Consider the following 26,692-nt stretch of genomic DNA (forward strand, 5'->3'; position numbering starts at 1 on the left):
GGTAAGAACATTTCTTATTTTGTGTAAGGGGTCATTTAGGATGGCAGTAGCATTGTTGACGAAATGCAGGCATCGCAGCAGAACTAGGAAGCGTTCTTGGGAAAAGAGAGTGGCAAAGAAGAGAATTGCAAACATGGGATCTGTCCTCCAGTATTCCCTTAGGGAGTTCTTCTTCACTATTCCATGAGAAGGACTATCACCAGGAAGGTATACATTTCACTAATTGTGGTTGTCACTCATTTAGCAAGCTTCTCCATCACTCCTGGCTCTCTCTTCTCCTGTAGCTCCAAAGTATAGCAATTGGTCCACTTCACTATGTCTACCAACAGCTCCTCTGTCAGAAACCGTTTGAAGCACTCCAGACTGGGACTCATCAAAGCCAACAGCATAGGCTGGAAGGGTGAAATGGCTGCCAGACTTCCAGCTACCGCAGACCTCTCATACTTCACCCACAGTTGGTCTGCCACCATCACCACCAGCATCTTCAGAGTGACCTGGGACTTTGTCGGTGGGCAAGGGGTCCTCAGATTCAGGGTTCTCAATAGCCACAAAGTTGGCAAGCAGCTCATCATTGTCACTGTCAGAATCCAATTCCTCATTTTCATACTCAGACTCATTGTCAGAATTGAAAAAAATCTCCAGAATTTCCACATTTGTGAGTTGTCTCCTTTTGAAAGACATTGCTAATGCTACATCTTAGCCCACTAGCAACATACAGTGCATTCTGGAAAGTATTCAGACCTCTTGACTTTTTCCACATTTTGTTGCGTTACAGCTAGGGATGCATGATATATCGGTGAACATATCAGAATCGGCCGATATTAGCTAAAAATGCCAACATCGGTATCGACCCGATGTCTAGTTTAACGATGATGTGCAAAACCGATGTCAAATCTGACCTATATATGTGATGACGCCACGTAAAATTTGGCGCTACACGTGCAACACAGAATTCCTAACCTAGCCCACAATGTCTGCTGTGTGGATCGAGCAGTCAACAAGTCGAGCAGTCATTTGAAAGAATAAGAACATTTCAGCGAGACAACTTAAAGGCGAAATCCATTAACACCAAGATAATGGAATTCATTGCCCTTGACAATCAACCGTTCTCTGTCATGGGTGATGTTGGCTTTCGCCGACTGGTCGAGCACCGGTACACATATTGCCCTACCGATGTTACACCGTAATAGCGTCACTACTATTAGCTTCACGACATACTATGGAATGCTGTTTGGGTCTTTGAGTGTCAAAAAAGATATACGTCAAATAAAACTATTTGACGCATTAAATAAGCTTTTAATTTGACATGTCAAATAACACAGATCTATAATAGAATGTTGTGTGTTCTGAATTTGCACGTGCAAGCCAAGCACCACCATTACTATCAGTAGCACTGTCAAAGCTGTACAAACAAGTGTGCAAACAAGCAAACACCTGCCATGAAAGATGTGTTTCCAATACAGCGTTGGTAATAAAGCATTATTTGTTCGACCGCAACTTCTGGGGTAGCTAGCTAGCTTTAGCTTGGTACCTAGCTAGCACCAATACAACAAGCCTGAAATCAATGACCAGGAGAAACTGCAGTCATTTTCATTATTCTTAGCAATGATTTAGGAATCCTTGTGATTAAGTATTAGCTAGGTAGCCACTTGTTGTTCGCCTATTGAAATTGAACTTCAGTTCATGAAAATAAATAGCTAGCCAGCTACTTAACCCTGTTGCCCAAAGATAACATTATAAGCAGCCAGCTAGCTTCATCTGGCTAATGATGCTCGACCGGACTGGGTTATGTGTTGTGAAGCTAGCCACATTAAGGATTAGGCACAGTAGTGGAATTTGCGGTTTGCCTTCAAAATGAAAGTATCTCTTTGAAAGCGATGCAGAAGGTTACAATTGGTGTAATCATGCCATATTTAGACTAGATAATGTTAAACAAGGTTGAAATGTGAAGCAATGAAATGGGGTATCAGTCTACTGGGTGACACCCACAGAACACAACTGTGAAGAGTTTACGCAAATATTAGCGCTGTAGCTCCTATCGTGGGACTGTGTGTGAAATCACCTCCCCAGTCAGCTTATTGTGTGTATTGACATTCATATTGCACTGTACAGATTTACCTAAGGATTGGGGATCAATGAAATCAGTCTACTCAATACCCAAGATATTTTTTCCCCAACGTCCTCCTCAGAGTTCTCAGACTCCAAAACATGCACGCAGTATTGTTTTTCCTCAGGAATAGTGTTCAATACACAAGGGTTGACAATAAATGTGGCTCAATTCACAGTTGTTTCAGAGTCCCGCAATAAGAGCTATGACGCCAATGCTCTCTGGGTGTCACTGAGTAGACTAATACCCCATGTCATTGATCCACAATCCATAGGTAAGGCTGTACAGTGAAATAAGTATGCCCCCAATGCAATTCTAAAGTATAATACATCCAGTGTGATTTCAACAGATTTTTGTCAAATTAACAAATTATTGTCTTTTGTTGATTTTCTAGAACAACATTCCGACCTCGATTAGCATGATCTATTCAATTATGGCATAATTCTACTATTTGTATTCATTTGCATCACTGTCAATTACATACTTTTATTTTGAAGGCCAACGGCAAAGTCCACTATTGTGGCAAATCCTTAGTGTGTCTAGCATCACATACATGGGTCCGACCACCATTAATCAAATAAGAACTGTCTTATAAATTAGGGTTATTTCTGATGACACCTAGCTATATAGTTAGCTAGCTAGCTTTAGCTACTGAAACAGATGTCGTTTTGCTATGTTTTTGGGGAAGAACATTGTTTGCATCCATGAGCTAGCTTGCTTTTTTTATGACCAGCACTGTAGGTGCACGAGACAAAACTTTACCAGCATCATAGCATACGTGTCGATGAATCGTTGTGACATATGAAATGCACTGAGATGCAGTGCCTTATACCGCTGCGTCCATCTGTGTGTGTTAACTATTTAACTGTACTAGAATGCTTAAAAGGCTGCAATTTTCTTTTATACCGGTTATCGGTATCGCTTTTTTTTTGGCAAGGAAAATATCGCTATCGGCCAAAAATGTCATGTCATATTGGTGCATCACTAGTTACAGCCTTATTCTAAAATGAATTAAATCAAAAAGAATACTCATCTATACACAATACCCCTTAATGACAAAGCGAAAACAGGTGGAGACATTTTTGCCAATTTATTCAAACTAACAAACAGAATTACCTTACTTACATAAGTCGGGTGTGCCCAAACAGTCGATCGCGGAGTGCTTGCCATTCGATCGTGAGATGATTTTACATCTACAAAATTTCAGCCACACAAATCAATGCCTATAATCTCTTTCTGTTTTAATGTTCGACAGTCCTCCATTCACAGCAATGTCTGAAAAGTCACGTGATTTACATAAAATATGACCAGTCCCTGCCCACTTACTGATATATGCCGAGTTGGCGGACGGCATCTGACCGCGCTAACTCCAAGTCAGGTCACGGTGATGCCAGGTAGGTAGCTAGCTAGCTAACTGTGTAGCCAGATTCGTTCTTAAGTTGTGTGGTCGACAGCAGCAATAATGAGTGAAGGGAAGGATACAAAAAACAGAAAACGTATCATTTCCACAAGGAATGGGAGGAGGATCATTTTTTCGTCATGTCAAACTCAAAATGTGTGTGCCTCATCTGCCATAATAGCATCGCTATCCCAAAGACTTAGAACAACATTTTAAATCCACACACAATTCCAGTGTAACGGCCGTCGTAGGAAGTGGACCAAAATGCAGCGGGTACGTGAATGCTCATATTTATTTTATGACGAACATTACACAAAAACAACAAAACGAAAAAACGAACGACAGCTAGACAGTCTTGCAGGCTAAACATAACAATGCAAAAACAACCTCCCACAATTCCCACAACAAACACACCTCTATACATAGGACCTTCAATCAGAGGCAACGAGGAACAGCTGCCTCCAATTGAAGGCCCAATCCCAATAAACTAAACATAGAACTAAACACCCTAGATCTAACATAGAAATACACAACATAGAACATAACCAAAACCCCGGAATAACCTAAACAAACACCCCTCTACATTAACACATACTCTAACACACCCCGAACCACATAAAACAAATACCCCACTGCCACGTCCTGACCAAAGGTGCAGACCCCAGATGCACCTCACACAAAAAAATAAACCCCAAAATAAACCCCCCAAACTAAAGGGAGTGAAGGGAGGGTGGCTACTGTCAACAACGGTTCCCATGCTACACCCCCCCCCCTCCCCAATCCTCCTTCTGTGGAGGTGGCTCAGGCTCTGGCCTTAGTCCCCACCTAACCTGTCCACCCCCGCTGAATGCCTCTGGCTGAAGCGCATCGCTGTAGACCTCGGGCTGAAGCGCTTCGCTGTAGACCTCGGGCAGAAGAGTGACTCTGGGAGCTCCGGACTGTAGGTCAACTCTGGGGGTTCCGGACAGTAGGCCGTCTCACTTGGTTCCGGACTGTAGGCCGTCTCACTCGGTTCCGGACTGTGGGCCATCTCTAGACGGGGCACTGTCGCAGGACACTCTGGACGGGGTACTGTTGCAGGAAGCTCTGGACGGGGCACTGTTGCCGGAAGCTCTGGATGGGGCACTGTTGCCGGAAGCTCTGGACGAGGTACTGTTGTCGGAAGCTCGGGACTGGGCTGACGCACTGGAAGCCTGATGCGTGGGGCTGGTAGTGGAGGTACCAGACTGGAGACACGCACCCCAAGGCTAGTGCGAAGAGCAGGAACAGGACGAGTTGGACTGGGCTGACGCACTGGAAGCCTGGTGCGTGGGGCTGGTACTGGAGGTACCAGACTGGAGACACGCACCTCAGGGCTAGTGCGGGGAGCAGGAACAGGACGAGTTGGACTGGGCTGACGCACTGGAAGCCTGGTGCGTGGTGCTGGTAGTGGAGGTACCAGACTGGAGACACGCACCCCAAGGCTAGTGCGAGGAGCAGGAACAGGATGAGTTGGACTGGGCTGACGCACTGGAAGCCTGGTGCGTGGGGCTGGTACTGGAGGTACCAGACTGGAGACACGCACCTCAGGGCTAGTGCGGGGAGCAGGAACAGGACGAGTTGGACTGGGCTGACGCACTGGAAGCCTGGTGCGTGGTGCTGGCTTAGGATGTGCCAGACTGGAAACACGCACCTCAGGGCTAGTGCGAGGAGCGGGAACAGGATACACTGGGCCGTGAAGGCGCACTGGTGGTCTCGAGCGCAGTACTGGCACCACCCTTACTGGCTGGATGCCCGCTTCCCCCTGGCAAATGCGGGGCGCTGTCACCGCGCACACCGGCCTGTGAATGCTTGGCCTCGACGCCGTGCGCATCACTCCATAGCACAGGACCTGACCAATAACAGGCTGCTTCCGATAAGCACGGGGAATTGGCTTGGGGCTTAACCCTGGCCCAGCCAAACTACCCGTGTGCCCCCCCCCAATTTTTTTTATTGGGGCTGCCTCTCAGGCTTAAATGCCAACCGTGTACCCCTGTAACAGTCCCGGTTTTCTCCAGCCTTCCTCCATGGTCCCTTTCCGGCTAATATCTCCTCCCAAGTCCACGACTCAAAATAATTCCTTTCATGCTCCTTACTCCGCTGCTTGGTCCGTTGGTGGTGGGAGGTTCTGTAACGGCCGTCGTAGGAAGTGGACCAAAATGCAGCGGGTACGTGAATGTTCATATTTATTTTATGACGAACATTACACAAAAACAACAAAATGAAAAACGAACGACAGCTAGACAGTCTTGCAGGCTAAACATAACAATGCAAAAACAACCTCCCACAATTCCCACAACAAACACACCCCTATACATAGGACCTTCAATCAGAGGCAACGAGGAACAGCTGCCTCCAATTGAAGGCCCAATCCCAATAAACTAAACATAGAACTAAACACCCTAGATCTAACATAGAAATACACAACATAGAACATAACTAAAACCCCGGAATAACCTAAACAAACACCCCTCTACATAAACACATACTCTAATACACCCCAAACCACATAAAACAAATACCCCACTGCAACGTCCTGACCAAACTACAATAACAAATAACCCCTTTACTGGTCAGAACGTGACATCCAGGAAAGAGATTTTCCAGCAAAGACTGAATTACGAACAAGAACAAAAAATCAACTGGCTGCACAGCAGTCAATTTTTACAAGGCCCGTGACCAAAGGGAGGCGGCAACCATCGCATCTTATCGTGTGAGTCATGTTCTTGCTAAGCATAAAAAGTAGTTCAAAGATGGGGAGATGATCAAGGAAGCATTTACTGAGGCTGCAGACTCGCTGTTTGGGGATTTTAAGAACAAGACTGAAATTATGGCTGCCATCAATGACATTCAGTTGTCCAGAAATACGGTGACAAGAAGATGTGAGGGAATAGCTGAGGACCTCGAGGATCAACTGAAGAAGGATATTGGCAACTGAGAGTGTTATTCCCTCCAGTTTGACGAGTCCACAGATACAGTAGATGTGGCACAGTTATGCATTTTCATCAGAATGGTATTTGACAACATGAGTACGAAGGAGGAACCACATGCCATTTTGCAACTAAAAGGACATACAAGGGCCGAAGATATTTTTCAAGCTTTTATAGAGTTTGCTAACAAATTCCAACTGCCCTTTTGTAAGCTTGTCTCCATTACTACCGATGGGGCACCCGATATGGTAGGCCGCATTAGTGGGTTCATTGCATTGTGCAAACAAGATCATTTTCCCCAGAATTTCTTAGTTATCCCTGTGTAATTCATCAGCAAGCTTTGTGTGGGAAGATGTGAAACATGAAAGAGGTGATGGATGTTGTGTTGAAGATTGTGTGTTCTATTCGAGCAAGAAGCCTACAGCTGAGGCTATTTCGTGCTCACTTAGAAGAGACTTGAAGCGGAGCATACAGACCTGCTGCTGCACACGGATGTGCTGTGGCTGAGCTGAGGTACATTTTTATGGAGGATACCGCACAGCTTGACAGTGCACGTTACGTGGAGCAAGTCCAGAGCATCTTATCTGAATTTGACTGTTGTTTGCATCACTTGAGCCTATTGCCACTTATATGTGCTTTCCGTTTGGCACAGACATAAATGTGGAAGTCATTGCCTCCAAAATGGGATCACTTTTTTATTTGGACACAACTATAGTAGAAACTGAAATTGTCAACCTTCAAAATGATATTCAGCTGAAATCCAGGGCAACCACTGAGATGAAGGACGAGTTCTGGGAGCTAATGCTAGAAGAGAAGTATCCCAACATAAGAAGCTCTCAACTTCTCAGCCCTTTTTGGATCAACCTACCTCTGTGAGTCTGCATTTTCTCACATGAAGATAATAAAGTCCAAGTACAGATCTACTATGGCTGATGACCACCTTGTGGCCTGCATGAGACTTGCAACAAGCTGTAACAACCCTGACTAATAAAAACGACTTGCCTCCATCCAATGCCAAAAGTCACACTAAAGTAGGAAATGAAATTAGTTGCACTTATTTGTGGAAAACATGTTATTGGTCCACATTATATTTCGGTATCAAATAGGTATCATAGCGGCAGGTCCATACTCAGTGGTGTGTTGCATTTCATACAATTTGTTGGTTGGTTTAGATTTAGAGTCTGGTAGATCTCATCAGGCTGGCAAATGAAAAAGTAGATCACTGTCACGACTTCCGTCGAAGTTGGTGCCTCTCCTTGTTTGGGCGGCGTTCGGTGGTCATCGTCACCGGCTTTCTAGCTACCACCGATCCATGTTTCTTTGTCCATTTGTTATGTCTTGATTGTTCACACCTGGTTCTCATCTCGTTATGATTATTTCCCTATTTAAACCCTCTGGTTCTAATGATGTTTTGTGCGTTATTGTTTTCCTGTTGACGTGTTAGTTGTGTTTTGTCTATAGTGTTTATCCCTGCGTGGATTTTGACTGATGAGTCTTTCTAGAGTAAATTACGTTATTTTACTCAGTTCGGTGTCCTGCGCTTGACTCTATTCCTCACCTCCACTATACTGACACTGACAGAATAACGTACCTGTTACGTCCTGACCATAGTAAGTTGTTATTTTCTATGGTAGAGTAGGTCAGGGCGTGACAGGGGGTGTTTGTCTGTTTTTCTATTTCTATGTTCAGTTTCTAGTTTTGTATTTCTGTTGGTTTTTGTTTGGCATGACCTCCAATTAGAGGCAGCCGGTTGTCGTTATCTCTAATTGGAGGTCCTATTTAAGTTGATGTTTGTCCCACCTGTTTTTGTGGGTGATTATTTTTTGAGTAGTGTGTTTTCCTCTCTGCGTCACGGTTTGTTGTTTTTGTGTTTTCAAGTATTTAAGTGTATTGCATTAAGTTTCACGTTTAATAAATATGTGGAACTACGAACACGCTGCATTTTGGTCTGCTCCTTCGAACAGCCATGACAGCACCATATTATGGAGTCAGCAGGCGCATCAGTTCCTCCGGTACCAGTAGAGGAACAAGTCCAGCAGCACACGACAATGCTACAACATCTTGGCACAGCCATGGATCGCGTGCTGCTCACCATGGAGCATTGGGAAAAGTTTTTTTTTCCTACAACTTCATCCACATCACCTCAACCAACACCACCGCTGCCCACCCCTCCGTCAATTGGACCCAATGGGATTAGGCTCTCGCTTCAGGGGCTTATGATGGAACTGCTGCAGGGTGTAAGGGTTTCCTGCTCCAGATGGAACTATACCTGGCTACCGTTCACCCAGTGCCCTCGGGATACGAGAGCGTGTCTGCCCTCATCTCCTGTCTGTCTGGGAAAGCCCTTGTGTGGGCCAACGCGGAATGGGGGAGTATAGACGCAACGTTGGTCCTCTATGGGAATTTCACTTGTCGCTTTCAGGCTGTCTTCGATCATCCACCAGAGGGGAGAGCGGCGGGTGAACGGTTATTCCATCTCAGACAGGGGATGAGGAGTGCTCAAGAGTTCGCACTGGACTTTAGGACCCTGGCTGCCAGCGCGGGATGGAATGAGAGGGCTCTGATCGAGCATTACCAATGTTGTCTACGAGAGGACGTCCGTCGGGAGCTGGCGTGTAGGGACACCACTCTTACCCTCAACCAGCTGGTGGATTTATCCATCTGGCTGGATAACCTGTTGGCTACCCGCGGATGTCCAGATCGGGGTCCGTCCGTTCCATCCCCCAGTACCTCCAATTCTACACCCATGGAGCTCGGGGGTGCTGCTCTAAGGGGGGCCGGAGGGGGAGCTATTTCCTGCACTACCTGTGGCCGCAGAGGTCACACTGCTGGTCGGTGCTGGAGAGGTACCCCAGGAAATTGAGGCAGCAGGCAGGGCACTGGTGGATCATCCCAGGTGAGTAGGCACCCAACTCACCCAGAGCTTCCTGTTGCGCACATGTATATATCTATAGAGTTCCCTGAGTTTTCCCCAAATTCTCAGCATAAGGCACTAGTAGATTCAGGCGCAGCTGGGAACTTCATTGATTGTGTGTTTGCTCGTAGTTTAGGGCTTCCTATTGTTCCTGTTGATGTGCCCTTCCCTGGACATTCTTTAGATAGTCGTCCTTTAGGATCGGGTCTTATAAGGGAGGTCACCGTTCCACTATGCATGAGAACGCAGGGGGGTCATGAGAGAATTAGTATTTTCCTGATTGATTCTCCTGCGTTTCCAGTGGTATTGGGGTTTCCCTGGTTGGCTTATCATGACCCCACTATTTCGTGGCAACAGAAGGCTCTTAAGGGATGGTCACATCAGTGTTCAGGGAGGTGTATAGGTGTTTCCATAGGTGCAACTACGGTGGAGAGTCCAAACCAGGTCTCCACCATGCACATCCCCTCTGAATATGCCGATTTGGCTCTCGCCTTCTGTAAAAAGAAGGCGACTCAATTACCACCCCATCGACGGGGGGACTGTGCGATAAATCTCTTGGCAGACACTACACTTCCCAGGAGTCACGTGTGTCCTCTGTCATAGGAGGAGACGGCGGCTATGGAAACAAATGTCACCGAATCTCTGGGACAGGGATACATTCGGCCTTCCATTTCACCTGCCTCCTCGAGTTTCTTTTTTGTGAAGAAAAAAGATTGAGGTTTGCGCCCGTGCATTGACTATTGAGGTTTAAATCAGATCACTGTGAAGTATAGTTACCCTCTGCCTCTTATAGCCAGTGTGACTGAGTCATTGCATGGGGTGCACTTCTTCACCAAATTGGATCTCAGGAGTGCTTACAACCTGGTGCGTATCCGGAAGGGTGATTGTTACGTTCCCCAGTTTCTGTTGTGGTTTGTGTATTATCATGTATGTATTTCAGGAGATGGATTCCTGAAGTTCTCAACGAGCAGCTGATTGGGCAATCAACATTGATTGTTTGGAGAGCTGACCCCGCCCCCTCATCAGGACGCAGCTGTCTCCAATTACTAACTTCTTCTGAAGCTATATAAGCCCCAGTTCTGTTGCTCAGAAGGGAGATGATTGCTGAGAGACAAGGCTAATGGCTGAGGGTTATAGCATGTTGGTTGTTTCCAAGAATTTTGGTATGTACTGTGTCCGTTGTTGCTGAGGGAGCTGATTGGTTGTGTGTGTCAGTAGGATGCAGTGTTTTGATTATTGACTTACATTTGTGTTATTCTGTTTCATTTGTTCCCAGGGGGGAAGGGGAAGGCACCTAGGGAGTGTTTAGGCAAGAGGCCCGCGGGCATACATATACCCGTAGTAGTTTGCTGTCTATGCACACTAGGAAAGACCTGGGCGGACCATCCCCTGTATTTTGGTTAGTGCACCAGGTGGTGCTAGATAGGTAAGTAGTGGGTAGTCAGGTAAGGTAGGAGAGGGGGCTTTGATATTTACTTTCTTTGCTTTGGTTCCGTCCAGCCCCTTTTTTCCAAACCTTACCACGTGAAGGAATAAATTCCCTGTTAACGGTATTCTCTGCCTATTTGTCATACTTGTTCACACCTACACTTCCCTACCTTATTCACAACAAGGAGAGTTGAGTTGTAGCAGGGTGTTGCGTTCCCTCTTTCTAGAGGCGTGCGTAACATAATGGGGGCTCATCCGGGATCCCATTAAACCCCCCCGGACCCTGCTGCACTGAGCTTTCTGTGATTTGTGAGTAAAGGGTGACTAGTTTAGTTTGTGGTTAGTTCAGTGTTGAGCGTCATAGCATTAGCTATTTGTTGGCTCTTGTGTTTGGTGTAGTAGTTTACAATGGCTACTTTTGATGTACAATCCTTTTTGGATAACCCGTCGTGGGAGGTGTATAATAAGTGTCGTAAAAGTGATTTAATGACCTTGGCTGACCATTATTCATTGTCTATTTCGCACAATTTAGTTAAGGCGGAGGTTAAGAAACTAGTGTTAAATGTATTGTTAGAAGAGGAGGTGCTTGTGTTACCGCTGCCTGAACCTACTACCCCTGTAGGGGATGTTGCTGCTCCTGTAAGCCCGTCGGTTTCTGAGACCGAAGGCGAGGCTAAAGCTCCAGCCACATTGCCCCGTTTTGATCCGCTCTCCCCACTGTCAACTGGTGATGCCAGAAGGGATGTCCGTTCTATACAGTTTCAACTGGAAGCGGAAGAGAGAGCCCAAATTAGGCGAGAAAATCTCCAGTTAGAAATCTGTAAAATAGAGGCTGAAAAAGAAAGAGAACAGCGGCAGTTGGAAATCTGTAAAATAGAGGCTGAAAAAGAAAGAGAACAGCGGCAGATGGATTTCAAAATGCGCCAAATGGAATTGGAGGCAGAGACAGCGAGGCTAGCCTTTGTTCCTACTGTGCCTGTTAGTGAGTCGTCCTCACCAGCTGGAGTTTCCAACACGTTTGACATTAGTAGGCAGATTGCCTTAGTACCTTTGTTTAGAGAATCAGAGGTTGACTCCTATTTTTGTGTGTTTGAACGTATAGCCGTAGCCTTGAAATGGCCTGAAGAAGTATGGTGCTTATTACTTCAGTGTAAATTAACTGGAAAAGCCCAAGAGGTTTTATCAGCGCTACCTTTGGAAGATAGTTTGAACTATGAAGTGGTCAAAGCTACCGTTCTTCGTGCTTATGAGCTTGTGCCTGAGGCATACCGACAGAGATTTAGGTCTCATAGAAAGTCTCCTAGTAAGACTTATGTGGAATTTGCTAGAGACAAGGGAAATCTGTTTGATAAATGGCATGCTGCTAGTAAGGTAACTGATTTCAACTCTCTCCGGGAGTTAATTTTGTTGGAAGAGTTTAAAAATTGCTTACCCGAACGCATTGTAGTATACCTAAATGAACAGAAAGTATCCTCCCTGTCAGAAGCGTCTGTGTTGGCAGACGAGTTTGTGTTGACGCACAAGAGTGTGTTTTCGGCTCATACTGAGAGTAGAGCTACTGAGTTGCCTACTTTTAGTCCCAGTCGGCCCACAGTATATCAAGCACGCCAGAAAAATGAGCGTCCCTGTTTCTATTGTCATAAAGTGGGACATGTGATTAATGATTGCTTCCTACTAAAACGCAAACAAGGGATGCCTTTTCGTGCCAAGCCGCCAACAGGTGTTGGGCTAATTCGTACTGTTGTGAGGTCTGAAACAAAACAGGTGCCTCAGAGTAAATGTAGTTTGAAAGTCTCAGTACCCGACCGCAGTTACGAACCGTTCATTTTTGAGGGGTTTGTGTCCATAGCGAATGACGAAGCATCTCAGCGTCCTGTTAAAATCCTTAGAGATACAGGGGCGGCGCAGTCATTTATATTGGTTGATGTGTTGCCCTTATCCGACAATACATACTGTGGTTCCAGTGTGTTAGTTCAGGGTATTGAAATGGGTTTTGTCCCAGTGCCGTTGCACTTTGTGAATGTACACTCTGAGTTAATCAGTGGAATATTCAGAGTAGGGGTACGTCCTAAGTTGCCAGTAAAAGGTGTGACCTTTATAATGGGTAACGATATTGCTGGAGGAAAGGTAGTACCCGTATTGGAAGTGTTGGATAAAAGTGACCACTCTCTCTCCAATGAGTTGGCACAGAGTTATCCCCATGTGTTCCCCGCTTGTGCTGTCACTCGTGCTCAGGCAAGACAAATGGGTGACGTGATAGATTTGTCAAAAACTGTTTTGTTTAAAGAAGTTGATCAAGAGGATGGGTTGTGTACTACCTCTAAGAAGCTGATCACCTCTGACAAACAGCCCAGGGGAAGTGAAATCGCGCCCCAATTACATGACATTCTTTTGACTGTCACCCCCGAGAAGGTGATTGAATGTCAAAAGGGAGACATCAGTCTTCGCAAGTGTTTTGCTTCAGTAACTTCCATTGAGGAAGCTAAAACTAAAGAGACTGCCTACTTTATGGAAGCAGGAGTTTTGATGCGTAAATGGGCAGCTCATGACACCGTTAGTGACTGGAGTGAAGTGTGTCAAGTGGTTGTTCCTACACCATTCCGACAGCAGGTGCTGTCACTCGCCCATGACCAGGCGTGGTCCGGACACTTAGGGATCACGAAGACTTATAACCGAGTCCTTCGACATTTTTTTTGGCCAGGTTTGAAGTCTGACGTTGTCCAATTCTGTAAGACATGCCACGTATGTCAACTCACTGGGAAAGCGAATCAAACAGTTCCACGTGCGCCGCTCTGCCCGATTCCTGTGGTGGGGGAACCGTTTGAAAAAGTGATAATTGATTGTGTAGGTCCATTGCCGAAAACCAGGTCAGGTAACCAGTTCTTACTAACAATAATGTGTAGTGCTACTCGATACCCAGAGGCTATTCCTCTACGGACAATAACGGCTAAGACTGTGGTGAAGGCATTAGTGAAGTTCTTCTCTACGTTTGGACTCCCTAAAGTAATCCAAACTGACCAGGGATCCAACTTTATGTCAAAGCTGTTCTCTAGTGTGTTAAAGACGCTGTGTATTTCCCATCAGGTCTCCAGTCCGTATCATCCAGAGAGTCAAGGGGCTCTCGAACGCTGGCATCAGACGCTGAAGGCAATGCTACGCAAGTATTGCATGGATACCAGTACTGATTGGGATGAGGGGGTGCCCTTTGTCTTATTTGCTATTAGGGAAACAATACAAGAGTCCTTAGGGTTCAGCCCTGCTGACCTTGTGTTTGGACACAACCCACGGGGTCCGCTAAAGGTTTTGAAGGAGCATATCTTATCTCCTACACCCAGTAGCGCCCCTAAAAATGTGTTGGATTATGTCAGTAAGATGCGGGAGAGACTGCACGCTGCAGGTGCATTAGCCCAAAAGTCTCTCTCCTCTACTCAAAAACGCATGAAGTTGCATTATGACAAAAAGGCTGTTGGCCGTTCTTTTGCACCAGGTGATCAAGTTTTAGTTTTGTTGCCAATCCCTGGCTCATCTCTGTCAGCACGTTTTTCTGGACCATATCTTGTGGAAAAGAAACTCAGTGACACCAATTATGTGATAAAGACCCCAGATCGGAGGCGTTCTTCCCGAATGTGTCATGTTAACATGCTGAAAGCATATTATATGCGTGATTCTCCCAACAGCTCCTCAAGAAAGCCTGTCCAGCCCGCCATTTCCAGTGTGGCTGCGGTGGTGCTGAAGCCTGGCTGGTATCTAGAGGAGGATAAGGAGGATGGGTTGGAGTTACGCCATACGTTACAGCAGTGTGAACGCTTATGTAATTCAGAGATGCTGAAAAAGTTACCATCTCAAATGGAACATTTGGATAAAGACCAAACTAAGGATCTTGTCTTATTGATAAACAGTTTTCTCACTGTGTTTCAGGATGTTCCAAGTCGCACGTCCATCTTGGAACATGACGTGGATGTGGGGGACGCTGTTCCTATAAGTCAGCATCCGTACCGGGTTAATGCAAAGAAAAGGGAGGTAATGAAAAGTGAGGTAGCTTATTTATTACAGAATGACATGGCAAAACCCAGTAACAGCTCCTGGAGTTCCCCGTGTATTCTTGTTCCTAAGCCTGACGGTACGTCTCGCTTATGTACGGACTATCGTCGAGTAAATGCCGTTACAAAGACTGATTCTTTTCCTCTACCTCGCTTAGATGACTGCATTGATAGAATTGGCTCTGCTGCTTACGTTAGTAAATTAGATTTGCTAAAAGGTTATTGGCAGGTGCCTTTGACCTCTCGAGCTTCTGACATCTCGGCTTTCGTTACGCCAGATAACTTCGTACAATATTCTGTGATGCCCTTTGGAATGTGTAATGCACCTGCTACTTTTCAGCGGTTAGTTAACATTGTTTTTGCCGATGTACCAAATTGTACTGCTTATCTTGACGATGTGGTAATACATTCGTCTACTTGGTCTGATCATTTCGCCACCTTGAAAAGTGTGTTTCAGCGGTTGGCGAATGCTTCTTTAACCCTCAATTTGGCCAAGTGTGAGTTTGGGAAGGCTACAGTGACTTACTTAGGGAAACAAGTGGGACGAGGTCAAGTGCGCCCAGTAACTGGCAAAGTGGAAGCAATTGTTGCTTTTCCTGCTCCCACGACTCGCCGCCAGTTGCGCAGATTCCTGGGGATGGTAGGTTACTATCGTACTTTCTGTAAGAATTTCTCGACGGTAGTAGCTCCCCTTTCATCTCTGCTTAGTCCGAAGGTACCATTTAAGTGGTCCCAGGACTGTAACTATGCTTTTGAGTCCGCTAAAGCGCTACTTTGTAGTGCCCCAGTGCTTGCCGCCCCCAACTTTGACAAACCTTTTAAGTTGGAGGTAGACGCTAGTATAGTGGGGGTGGGTGCGGTTCTCTTGCAGGAAGATGAAGATGGAGTGGATCGACCCGTCAGTTTCTTCTCCCGTAAGTTCAACTCGTGTCAGTCAAGGTACTCCACAATTGAACAGGAAACGCTGGCTTTATTGCTAGCATTACAGTTCTTTGAGGTATATGTGGGTTCCAGTGCCTTGCCTGTAATGGTCTTCACGGACCATAATCCTTTGGTGTTCTTAAAGCAAATGTACAATCAGAACCGCCGCCTTATGCGGTGGGCTCTGATTGTACAAGGATATAATGTACAGATAGCCTATGTGAAGGGCTCGGCAAATGTGGTTGCCGACGCTCTATCACGGGTTTAGTAACTGGGGAAGCGTTGATTTTTGTTATTGCAAACTGTATGTTTGCATTTTTTGTGTTGGGCGTGTTACGTTCCCCAGTTTCTGTTGTGGTTTGTGTATTATCATGTATGTATTTCAGGAGATGGATTCCTGAAGTTCTCAACGAGCAGCTGATTGGGCAATCAACATTGATTGTTTGGAGAGCTGACCCCGCCCCCTCATCAGGACGCAGCTGTCTCCAATTACTAACTTCTTCTGAAGCTATATAAGCCCCAGTTCTGTTGCTCAGAAGGGAGATGATTGCTGAGAGACAAGGCTAATGGCTGAGGGTTATAGCATGTTGGTTGTTTCCAAGAATTTTGGTATGTACTGTGTCCGTTGTTGCTGAGGGAGCTGATTGGTTGTGTGTGTCAATAGGATGCAGTGTTTTGATTATTGACTTACATTTGTGTTATTCTGTTTCATTTGTTCCCAGGGGGGAAGGGGAAGGCACCTAGGGAGTGTTTAGGCAAGAGGCCCGCGGGCATACATATACCCGTAGTAGTTTGCTGTCTATGCACACTAGGAAAGACCTGGGCGGACCATCCCCTGTATTTTGGTTAGTGCACCAGGTGGTGCTAGATAGGTAAGTAGTGGGTAGTCAGGTAAGGTAGGAGAGGGGGCTTTGATATTTACTTTCTTTGCTTTGGTTCCGTCCAGCCCCTTTTTTCCAAACCTTACCACGTGAAGGAATAAATTCCCTGTTAACGGTATTCTCTGCCTATTCGTCATACTTGTTCACACCTACACTTCCCTACCTTATTCACAACAAGGAGAGTTGAGTTGTAGCAGGGTGTTGCGTTCCCTCTTTCTAGAGGCGTGCGTAACAGTGATGAATGGAAGACAGCATTTAGTACCACATCTGGGCACTATGAGTATCTTGTCATGCCGTACGGGTTGATGAATGCTCCATCCGTTTTCCAATCCTTTGCTGACAAGATTTTCAGGGACCTGTACGGACAGGGCGTAGTGGTGTATATAGATGACATTCTAATATACTCCACTACACGTGCCGAGCATGTGGCTATGGTGCGCAAGGTGCTTGGTCGACTGCTGGAGCATGACCTGTCTGTGAAGGCTGAAAAATGTTTGTTCTTCCTACAGTCCGTCTCCTTTCTAGGGTATCGTCTGTCAGAGTCAGCGGTGGAGATGGAGAATGCCCGCATTTTAGCCGTGCGTAATTGGCCGACTCCAACCACGGTAAAGGAAGTGCAGCGGTTCTTAGGGTTTGCCAACTACTACCGGAGATTTATCCGGGGCTTTGGGCAGGTAGCGGCTCCCATTACCTCACTGCTTAAGGGGGGACCGGTGCGACTGCAGTGGTCAGCTGGGGCAGACAGGGCTTTTAATCAACTAAAGGCTCAGTTTACCTAGGTTCCGGTGTTGGCTCATCCTGATCCCTCCTTACAGTTCATAGTAGAGGTGGACGCGTCCGAGGCTGGGATAGGAGCTGTACTGTCTCAGCGCTCGGGAACGCCACCTAAACTCCGTCCCTGTGCGTTCTTCTCGAAGAAGCTCAGCCCGGCGGAGAGAAACTATGATGTGGGGGATCGGGAGTTGTTGGCTGTAGTTGGAGCTCTGAAAGCGTGGAGGCATTGGCTTGAGGGGGCTAAACACCCTTTTCTCATTTGGACTGATCACCACAATCTGGAGTACATCCGGGCGGCGAGGAGAATGAATCCTCGCCAGGCAAGGTGGGCCATGTTTTTCCACCCGTTTTGTGTTTACTCTATCCTATCGACCAGGTTCCCAGAACGCTAAGGCAGACGCACTGTCTCGCATGTATGACACAGAGGAACGATCCATGGATCCCACTCCCATACAGTGGGGGAAAAAAGTATTTGATCCCCTGCTGATTTTGTATGTTTGCCCACTGATAAAGAAAGGATCAGTCTATAATTCTAATGGTAGGTTTATTTGAACAGTGAGAGACAGAATAACAACAAAAAATCCAGAAAAACGCATGTCAAAAATGTTATGAATTGATTTGCATTTTAAACACGATTCTCTGGTCTGATGAAACAAGCGTCACGTCTGGAGGAAACCTGGCACCATCCCTACGGTGAAGCATGGTGGTGGCAGCATCATGCTGTGGGGATGTTTTTCAGCGACAGGGACTGGGAGACTAGTCAATATCAAGGAAAAGATGAACGGAATAAAGTACAGAGATCCTTGATGAAAACCTGCTCCAGAGTGCTCAGGACCTCAGACTGGATCTTCAAACAGGACAACGACCCTAAGCACACAGCCAAGACAACATAGGAGTGGCTTTGGGACAAGTCTCTAAATGTCCTTGAGTCTGGGCCACTCAATCGAACATCGCTGGCGAGACCTGAAAATAGCTGTGCAGTGATGCTCCCCATCCAACCTGACAGAGCTTGAGCTCAAATACAGGTGTACCAAGCTTGTAGCATCATACCTAAGAAGACTTGAGGCTGTAATTACTGCCAAAGGTGCTTCAACAAAGTACTGAGTAAATGGTCTATATATACTTATGTATATGCGATTTCTGTATTTTTTTTTGTTGCAAAAATTACTAAAAACCTGTTTTTGCTTTGTCATTATGGGGTATTGTGTGTAGATTGATGAGGGGGAAAAAACGATTTAATCCATTTTAGAATAAGGCTGTAATGTAACAAAATGTGGAAAAAGTCAAGGGGTCTGAATACTTTCCGAATGCACTGTATAGTATAGCTATAGATAATTTAATTGAGACCTGATATTGTTCTCCAGCAAAGAATCAGGGATGAGGGGCAGCATCGGGCAATGTTGAAGTTTAATCGATTACAAATTGCATGACCCTCCCCTGGACTAAACCCTAACATTGAAAAAGCATTGTCCTCCCCTTTTTTTCTCCGGGTCCCAGTTCCGAAAATAATGATTACACCCCAAATCAGCTAGATGCAGGCAAGAGTGTGCAAGACGGTACTGAATGTGTCACTGTCTGTCACCTTGATTACTCCAATTTGTCTCTCGACCTGTGCACCTACGTTAAAAACTTTCATTTGTAGGCTAGGTTGTAGCAATCTCATGATGGGTATAGGGAAAATTCGAGTATCATGTAGTAGCCTAAACCTATCGATGTTACATTGAGCTGGCTGAATGGAATATGAATGAGTCATCCAAAATGTTGTAATAGAAATAAGGCCATGCTGATAAATTAAAACAAAAGAAATCTCCCTAATCTTAAACGGAACCTACCACCACTTGCGGTGACCGAAAAGGCTCGACAGAGGATGTATTATCTGTGCCAGCTGTGGAAACTCAAACTCTCTCTGACAATTCTGGTTCGGTTCTACAAGTCCATCATTGAGTCCATCCTCAGCTCTTCTATCACCATCATTGAGTCCATCCTCAGCACTTCTATCACCATCTGGTTTGGGTCCGCATCTACAACTGCAAGGACAAACTGCAGCACCTCATCTGGTCTGCAAAGAAGTTAATTGGCTGTCACCTGCCCTCCATCAAGGACCAGCACGCCTCCAGGACAAGAAAGCGTCCAGGTTAGATGATCGCCGATCCCAGACCCCTCATCTTTAAAAGACTCCTCTCTGGCAGAAGGTTTAGATGATTCATGACCAAAACAGACAGTTACCTGAACAGTTTCTTCCCCCATGGCGTGGCCCTCATTAACCGGCCCTCGAGCGCTTATGGATTAAGTGACTTTGTATTGAGCCGATTACTACACATTGTCATCAATGACCTCCAATAAAAATCTGCAATACACTGCATTTGCACTGTAAACCTCCGTACAACACTGTATATGCACAGTATATGTTTTCCACGGCAGCATCCCTCCCTCTGTTTATATATAGATACAGTATAACCCCTCTGTAAATTATATATTTCCAATGTAATCAGACTATAATTCAGAGTTTTACGGTTTTTGTTTACTGCTCCGATATTGAATATTCTGTATGATGTGTATGTGAACTTGTGTCTGTATTCTGTTTGTAAACTGAGCAATAAAAAGAAACATCCCTTTTTCAGGACCCTGTCTTTCAATGATAATTCGTAAAAATCCAAATAACTTCACAGATCCTCATTGTAAAGGGTTTAAAAACTGTTTCCAGTGCTTGTTCAATGAACCATAAACAATTAATGAACATGCACCTGTGGAATGGTCGTTAAGACACTAACAGCTTACAGGCGGTAGACAATTAAGGTCACAGCTATGAAAACTTAGGACACTAAAGAGGCCTTTCTACTGACTCTGAAAAACACCAAAAGAAAGATGCCCAGGGTCTGTGCTCATCTGTGTGAATGTGCCTTAGGTATGCTGCAAGGAGGCATGAGGACTGCAGATGTGGCCAGGGCAATAAATGGCAATATCTGTACTGTGAGCGCTAAGACAGCGCTACAGGGAGACAGGACGGACAGCTGATAGTCCTCGCAGTGGCAGACCACGTGTAACAACACCTGCACAGGATCGGTACATCCGGACAGCACACCTGCAGGACAGGTACAGGATGGCAACAACAACTGCCCGAGTTACACCAGGAACGCACAATCCCTCCATCAGTGCTCAGACTGTCCGCAATAGGCTGAGAGAGGCTGGACTGAGGGCTTGTAGGCCTGTTGTAAGGCAGGTCCTCACCAGACATCACCGGCAACAATGTCGCCTATGGGCACAAACCCACCGTTGCTGGACCAGACAAGACTGGCAAAAAGTGCTCTTCACTGACGAGTCGCGGTTTTGTCTCACCAGGGGTGATGGTCGGATTCGCGTTTATTGTCGAAGGAATGAGCGTTACACCGAGGCCTGTACTCTGGAGCGGGTTCGATTTGGAGGTGGAGGGTCTGTCATGGTCTGGGGTGGTGTGTCACAGCATCATCGGACTGAGTTTGTTGTCATTGCAGGCAATCTCAACGCTGTGCATTACAGGGAAGACATCCTCCTCCCTCATGTGGTACCCTTCCTGCAGGTTCATCCTGACATGACCCTCCAGCATGACAATGCCACCAGCCATACTGCTCATTCTGTGTGTGATTTCCTGCACGACAGGAATGTCAAGGTTCTGCCATGACCAGCGAAGAGCCCGGATCTCAATCCCATTGAGCATGTCTGGGACCTGTTGGATCGGAGGGTGAGGGCTAGGGCCATTCCCCCCAGAAATGTCCGGGAACTTGCAGGTGCCTTGGTGGAAGAGTGGGATAACATCTCACAGCAAGATCTAGACCCATTTCAGTGTTTGCAAACATTGCCGCATGTGGGCGATGCGCAAAAGTTTGTGGCAGAACAAGGGGGAGTTCTTATAGAACGCCTGCAAAAAAAGTCTCAATTTTCATGTTGCTTATGAGTGCATTTCACACTACTTTTGGATTATAAATATGATTTTAAGGTTTGTATGAATGCCCTGCTTAATATAATGTTTGTGTCATTATCGCAAATCAACTGCATTATACTTAAAAAACACTTCAACTTCAACCAGTAAAACGGCTCTTTGGTTAGCTTTTGCAACAGCATATATTAATGAGCAGCTGCATCCGAAAAAAAATATTTTGCAAAGATCCCAACCAAATATAATCTTAGCGATTGTTCAAGGAAGAATCAAAACATCATTGTAAGCATATGAGAATCCCAAAAAGTTATTTTGTTTAGAAGTAATAAAAATGTAAATCTAGGCTGTTGGACGCAGATGGCGATGGCTTTCTTACTGCCACAAAGACTCACGCGCATCTGTTCGTGACGTCAGTATGTCATGTACTGGAAAGGGGACTATTGCTTGCAGCATCTTCTCACTAAAGGTCAGTTTATACTTGGTCTAACGACATGTCTGTAGACAATTAGAATGCGACAAGTGTCGCTGGTCAAAACAACATTTAATTTATACTCTGTTGCGGAATGTCTGTAGACTGATGCTGTGACTGTCAGTTTCTTTGTCGCACAGACATGAAAAAAGTTTAAGTCTCTGCTATTGTTGCAACGTCCGTTGTCATGGTTACCGAACTGCCAGAGCAAGGAGACCAAATCCTACTGTCACAAAAAGATGCAGGAGTTCTAAAATTCTCACATAGAATGACCTGCTTTTGTTTTGTCACACTGTGGCAATAAGCTATTTTCTGTAAGCTCGTCATTACATTGTAAATAATTATGTTGTTGTGGGTTTATTTTCCTGTAATAACGAATAAAAAGTAGCTAAATTTGCAACTGTACTCTGGTCATTATTTGAAATGACTAGCCATCTAGCTGACTAGCTAGCAACGAACCAAAACATTGTTTAGAAAATTGCTTTTAGTTGCCTGGCTTGCTAGGTTGACATTTACTCAATACATTTTTAAACGGATGTGTTTATTGGTGTTAAAATAGAGAAAGTATGCTATTTGGAGCACCGGGCTGCCGATGTCATGCAGAGGCTGTATTTTTGTGTTGATACATGTTTGATGTCGGACGACAATAGAATGTTCATGATGTCCCTATGACAATTGTCTACAGACATGTCAATAGATGGACTGTAAGCCAGCCTTAAAGGGGAATTTCACCCTGGGGGAATCTGGGCTTGTTTTCATCATGTCCGAGGCCTTTCTAGGACAGTGAGATGTTTCACACATAATTACCCAGGAGGAAGGCAGGTCTGGGCTTCGCATGCTGAATGATACACCCACAATTGATACATTTAAAAATAAATATAGTCTTGGTTTGTGGCATTTTGTGACGGCTCTATGTTATGCTGATTGTGCTATACATTTTTGTGCGTGAAGATATGATTGTCCTTGTTCGATAGAGCCATTGGACGTCTTTCGGCGGCATTGATAAATATACAAGCAGACATATTTTTTCCAGTCTCTGAAAGACTACAACTTGTGTTGGGCGGTGCTTCGTGCTCTGTCCCCAGTCCCTGCACCAAGGCAGGCTTTTTTGAAGGCGAGGCAGACACTAACAACACAATCCTTTGGGAAAAATTGAAAGAACTAACCAGACACAATGGCTTCAAGTGATTCCTCTCATCAACACAAATTCCACAATGGAGCATTTATTGATGTTCTATTATCTCCATGGTGACATTCAACCATACATGTTTCAACCCGAATATAGCGAAGAGGATTTGAAACAAAGAGTTGGATTTAGCTGACATTAGAAGCTCAGCTACAGCCGATGCCAGCACCAAGAGGGCAGATGACAAATATGTTATTTTTCCTGCAAGTCACCTAGCTAGCTAACTTTAGTTTATCTACTGAAACCCATATTGTGTATTGCTGGCTAACATACTACTGTGTTACAGTGGGGGGAAAATTTTATTTTTGCTAACTTAGCTAGGTATCTATGACTAAAAATAGAAGAGCTTTCACAAAATATGAGATCTTTTGTATCTCGATTGTAAAACCTCTTCTCTTTTTAGTCGTAGATATGGCTACTAAACAGCAAGTTACAACGTTACAACCAGCCACCTAAAGCTACGTTTACCAGCAAACTTTAGCACTTGACTGGAGTTGACTAGCTAGTTAGCCTGGTGCCTGCTAACTTTAACTTTTTAGCAAACGTGTGTCATGACGTTGCCCTGTTGGGGGAGGTTTATGAACCCCCCCCATAAATACATACCCCTTTTCTCTCCACTCTACAGAATGGACCCTTGGAAAGCCTTTTTGTTAACATAGAGAGAGTATTGTAACGTCAAAAGGTTGGGGAAAAGGACAATCTTTATGTAATGCAACCAGTTGAAAGTGTCCGTTGGTACTTAAAGAATATGATGTCAGATCAGTTGTCGTCTGAGACATTATTACTGATGATAGGATGACATAAACTGTATCTTAGAAAGTCTACACATTCTAGTCATCAGATTCACAAGGAATTGTTGTGCAATTTAAATGTTTAAATATGAAACTATTTGTGAAAAGATTAAATGTAATTTTAGCTTCTAAATGAGAAAATTGTTTTCATAAGTGAACTATGCTCACTCAGTGGCCCCGCACAAGTGAACAAGTATTGGTTGGGAACTATGAAGCATGCCCTTCTCTCCCCTACTACAAAAAACATTGCGCCGGTAATATGGGTCATATGTTTTGAACTGCTAGAAACTAGCCATTTTCTCTGTAGTAATGGTGAAAACATAACGGTCACGAATCTGCGCTCAATTTATTCTCTATGGCACTCAGAGGCTGTGGGTACAGCGAAGCCTATAATCACAACAATTATACCGCGTTCACGTCCTGTCGGAAACTGGGAAATTTCCGTCTTGCTAACCTAGTCAGACACCCGAGTTTCCCACTTGGGAGGTACATGTACCAGATGTTTTATTTAACTAGGCAAGTCAGTTAAGAACAAATTCTTACTTACAGTACATTGACGGCCTACCCCGGCCAAACACGGAGTCAACCAATGGAAAGCTCTAAGCAAATAGCTTACGTTCATTTGAATGAACACTGGGCCTCATAACTGTTGCGTATATTTCACACTAAATATCTGCATGCGGCAATTCTGAAAAGCATGCGCACTTACAAAAATATTAAGATTCATAAACTTGGTGCATGCCAAACATACGCATATGTTATAGACTTGACTCCATTCACCTTTTATGGTGACAATAATGCCCTTTATTTGTATAATTTGCAACTATTGGAATTAGATCATGGCAGTTTGTAAAAGAAAGAGCGATGGCAATTTATCACATTTCAGTAGAGGTGTAGGCAGAATGCTTTATTTCAAGATTTGAACACGATATCCCAGAACCCCCAACTATCGTTTGTAGTCGCCGCTGGCATGACGTCAACATATTTTGTGGCTGTGTTATCTAGTGGAAACGCAGTGTAGACAATTTTGACTTTGTGGCTGTGGTAACTAGTGACAACCCAATAGAGTTGAGACATTTGAGATCGAGGATGCTGATGCAATATCAGTTACGGACAAGATTGAAGATAATGCGACTCCATTTTTACCAACAGGTACTAAAAATGTTATACATGTTGTAATATTCACGCTGTCAGTCAGAAAGGTAGCTAGCTAACAACATGGTTGATAATAGTTACCGTGAATTTCCATGCCTGGTTCAAGACAGCAATATGACCAGGGGTGAAAGTAAGGCTGTATGGTTCGGTATGGTGTCCTGGCAAAATAAATACTGTGGGTACGCCGTACCAGTAAAACATGAGCCAATCACAATAATTGTCAAAATGCCAAGACAATTGTAGGCTACTACATCACTTTTTTTTCATTACCGCATGTCAGAGGCATGAAAAATGTGCAAATGGTCTTGATAAAGGGTGGAATAGGCTACGCTCTAAAAATGCTATGGTTCCACGAGAACACTGAAATGCTGCCAAGGCAGAGATGAGTGAAGACAACGAGATGTGCGCGGACAACATTGGACACATACATTCTGGCCTCAATTTTTGGTACACATGGGTGGTCCCATACCAGGAAGAAATGACATCTACTTTCACCCCTGAATATGATGATAGCTTTAGTACATTTGTTATCACACGTGCATAAAAAAAGCAGTGTAAAATAATGAATTTTGACTATCATAGCTCTGTATTCATTCCAATTTGTAAATCGCTCTGGATAAGAGCGTCTGCTAAATGACGTAAATGTAAATGAAAATAATCTTGGCATTGGAATGCATTCAAACCTTTGCCCTTTTGACCTCAAGCCTTTGCCCTTCTGACTCCTAGATAAACCAGCTAGCTAATAATATTACTGGAATGGCTCCTTGATTCTCGAGAGCTATGGCTATGAAGATGTTGTGTATGGATTGTAGAACTGTTATACTCGACTCTTCTGCATGAAAATCCTTATTGGTTATACATAAAAGACCATGTAGTGAACAATACAATCCTAATAAGTGTTGTGTAAATGTTTTTTTTTCAGTATGATCCCAGTTTTGAAGTGCTGGACAGGAAGACCTTGAAAGGGCTGCCCGACTGCAAGAAGAGGCTGGCCGAGATGAAGGTTAGTAAAAATATTTCACCTGTGGTACTGTTCACCCATTTCACAACATATCACAGAACATTTTGCTGAATTGTGTAATTTCATGTTGCTTTTTTTCTTATCTTTACAGGCTAAATTGCAAGAACTTTCCTTTGAAGAAAGGGGAGATGTGCTGGAGCTGGCTGCTTTTCATCTACCTGCCTGGAGTGATTTTTGACATCATGGAGTACCGGAGAGCTATCTCAGGGTCTCCTGACAACCTCGCTGGTGCACCTGCATGAATTGCAGGGAGACTCCTGCACCTTACAATACACAACTGCTGCCATTTCACCACTGTAATATTCAAATTATTTATTAGCAAGTACGTTTACATAACAGGTTAACACTTTCCACAACTACACTGTACTTTATTCTTCATTTAGATCCCAATTAGGAAAAATACTCAATTTAGTGATATTTTTGTAAGTCGATTTTTGTGTGAATTTTTCCTTGGTCTGGGTGATATCAGTTGAGTACTTTATCAGAATGTTTCTCACCAAAGCATGTGAGCGGAGTTGAGCGGTTTGAAATCCCACTCATCGCTCATGGAGCGGTTTCGCACTGCTCCAGCCCTCCATTTCCTTTCCAACCACTCCGCTAAAGACTGCTCTGCACTCACAGGAAAATAAAAAACTCATCATGCAAATCTTTTTCACAACCGAGAGGACAACTAACACTTACATCTTGTTGCACAACGCATTCGCCAATACTGGACGATGGTTACAAAGGTTGTAGTCAAGTGCTG

The 26,692-nt window shown here is 44.7% G+C and overlaps 1 long non-coding RNA gene across 1 annotated transcript; it reads left to right on the forward strand.

Moving 5' to 3' along the window:
• The first annotated feature begins 24,772 nt into the window (after positions 1-24,772).
• On the forward strand, positions 24,773-26,238 carry LOC145877578 (uncharacterized). The gene is made up of 3 exons (XR_014391904.1): positions 24,773-24,923; positions 25,849-25,929; positions 26,039-26,238. It is a non-coding gene; the product is annotated as an uncharacterized LOC145877578 (long non-coding RNA).
• Positions 26,239-26,692: the final 454 nt, after the last annotated feature.

The sequence above is a fragment of the Salmo salar genome, chromosome 03 (genome assembly GCF_965601325.2).
Source record: "Salmo salar chromosome 03, fSalSal1, whole genome shotgun sequence".
Taxonomy (NCBI): domain Eukaryota; kingdom Metazoa; phylum Chordata; class Actinopteri; order Salmoniformes; family Salmonidae; genus Salmo; species Salmo salar.